The 2,863-nt window shown below is 39.0% G+C and overlaps 1 protein-coding gene across 3 annotated transcripts in view; it reads right to left on the bottom strand.

The window, feature by feature from the left end:
- Positions 1-2,863, bottom strand: part of Vps13c (vacuolar protein sorting 13 homolog C) — a 147,060-nt gene that overhangs the window by 129,062 nt on the left and 15,135 nt on the right. The gene's annotated exons all lie outside the window — the stretch shown is intronic.

Below are 2,863 nucleotides of genomic sequence, written 5' to 3'. Positions count from 1 at the left end.
GCCATCAGCACAGCCTCTGTAGATACTGCTGTGGCCATCAGCACAGCAGTAAATATTGTCTCTGCAAATAGGAACCAAAGCAGCAGAGAAGACCTCTCTCTTCTTTACAAATGTGGGCAACAGGTCAAACAGCTCTGAATCGAAGAGGCTGGATCTGAAGGCAAGGCATTCTGTTTCATGATCAGTGTTACCTCCTTTTTTGTTGCTAAAGCTATACGACTCAGCTCTGTTATCTTCCAGATATGAACTTACAAATCACTCAGAAGCAGAACATACTTTCTCTCCCAGAAACAATGGTATTAAGCTGAGGATGGTGGTGCAGACCTGTAATCCCAGCAGTAGGGAGATGGAAGCAGGAGGATCAGGAGTTCAAAGCCAATGCTACTACACAGCAAGTTCAAGGTCAGTCTAATGACATTCAGAAACTAGCCCACAAAAATGCTCACTTTTCACAGAAGAACATGGCCCTAATAGTAACTTGTTTGGTGTTATATGAGGAGAAGGCTGTGCGTGGCAGAAGAGAGAGGAAATTTAAATTCTGAAAGAAGCAAAACCATTTTGGGCACCTTTTCAAGTCTCTGTTTTGTTTTGTTTTGTTTTGTTTTTAATTTCTAGGACTCCTCTTTCCAAGGCCACAGACAGCTAATGTCCCAGTCAGTTGTCATGACTACTATAGTTCTGTCCTAGCCTTTTCTAAAAATAAAATATGTTCCAAAAATAAAATATCTTCCTCCATTATAATTTTACTTATTTATTTATATGTATGATTTTGGGGGTTCATAATGTATATCTGTGTATCACATGCATGCCCAGTGCCTGTGGAGGCCATAAGAGGGTGTTAGATCCCCTTGTTACTGGAGTTAAGGTGCTGGAGATTAAACCCAGTTCCTCTGAAAGAGCAGCCAGTGCTCCGCAGAACCATCTTTCTAGTCTCCCTCATTATAATTTAAAAAAAAACAGCATTAGGTCAGAGCTGCTAGCAACACTTACTAGGAAAGAATCTGATTTGGCTCACTAAGTCGTATGACCAGATTCACTGGAATGTTTAAAGAAAGGTGCTCAACATTCATGCAGTTTAATAAACAATACAACAAGCTAAAAGGAAATAAAATAATGTTCTACAACAGAGAATATTCTGGTCAACTGGATAGCTATATAAACAAGTACATGTGGAAATATATTACAGGAATAAAATAGCAAATTATTTCTGCACTTAAAATTTCATTTCTCAGGCCAGAGAGATGGCTCACTGGTTAAGCTAAGCATACATAATACTGTTTCAGGAAATCCAAGCTCAAGTCCCAGCACCCATATCAGGTGGGTGACAAATGGCTGTAACTCCAACTCCAGGGGCATTTCAACTCTGTGGCACAGCTAACCTCTTGTGGGCACTTGCATTCATGTGTGTACACACGCACACATAATTTAAAATAATAACTTTTTAAATTGCATTTCTCTTCAGCTTGCAAAGCTGCTGAGTTTCTTCCATGGCTGCCAAGTCAGAAGGGCCTATAAGTTATACCAATATACTTCTGAATCACTTCTAACTAATCCTTATGGTTTTATAGTGAGTATCACTTATAGTTACAATGGCTGATACCTACACATTACTTGATAGCCTCTTAACAAGACAATTGCCTTCTTAGTGAGTACAAGACCAAAAACACAGGCAACACCCCTTTAACATATCAGAAAAGGAATGACTGTTCTTGCCCTTCTCTCATTTACCCTAACTTATCCAGTCACCCCCCCAAAAAAAGGTCCTGAATGAAATAATTCTGTTAGTTTCATGGCAGTCTCATTTTCTGAGGATATGTGGTATTGCTGCCCCACGCATGCCAGGCAGCTGCTGTACCACTGAGCTGTCTCCCAACCTCACGTTTTACTTTTTGTTTAGAGGCAGAGTCTACGTTGCCCTGGTTGGCCTTGAACTTGCTTTATAGCTCACGCTCAATATATAAAAAACTCACAAGAGTAGTTACCAAGAAAACAAATAACCCAATTTTAAAATGGGGTTCTCTAAACAGAGAACTCTTAAAAGAGGAACTCAAAAGCTGAGAAAACACTTAAGTGTTCATCCTTGGTCATCAAAAAGTTATAAATCAAAACTATGTTAGCTTTCATCTTTCACCATCAGAATGACTAAGATAATAAAATAAGTGACAGCTCATGCTGCCAAGAGTGTGGAGTAAGGAGGACAATCATCCATGGCTGGTGGGAGTGAAAGCGACTACGGAAACCAACATGGCAGTTCCTCAGGAAGATGGTGCTTAGTCTACATCAAGAATCATCTATACCACTACTGGGAATGCCAAGGGATGCCTTGTCCTACCACTGCTTAACCATGTTCTTAATAGCCAGAATTAGAAACAACCTAGACCTTCCTCAACAAAAGAATGGGTAAAAAAAAAAAAAAAAAAAAAATGTGGTACGTTTACAAAACAGAGTATAACTCTGTTTTTTTAAAAATGAAATTCCCAGGTAATTGGATGGAAATAGAAAAAAATCATCTTGAGTGAATAATCCATATGGCATGTATTCACTTATATGTGAACATTATTTGTTAAGTCATTGATAACCATGCTAGAATATGTAGAACCAGAGGTTAGAGAGTGAGGGAATAGGAGACACAAATAGATTTTGTTAGGAAAAAGAAATAAAATAGACAGTTATGGAGAGTTCTGGAATGAGAGGATCAAGTAGAAAGGGGAGAGGGAGATGAGAGAGGGAATACAGGGAAAGATAGCTAAAAATAAGGGCCACTAGATGAGTATTATGGAAACCTAACACAGTAGAAGCTGCCACATATATATATATGTGTGTGTGTGTGTGTGTGTGTGTGTGTGTGTGTGTGTGTGTGTGT

This window comes from Psammomys obesus, unplaced genomic scaffold, assembly GCF_907164565.1.
Source record: "Psammomys obesus unplaced genomic scaffold, mPsaObe1.curated_primary_1811, whole genome shotgun sequence".
NCBI lineage: Eukaryota > Metazoa > Chordata > Mammalia > Rodentia > Muridae > Psammomys > Psammomys obesus.
The sequence above is the reverse complement of the archived record's forward strand: the minus strand, read 5'-3'. Positions and strand labels throughout refer to the sequence as shown.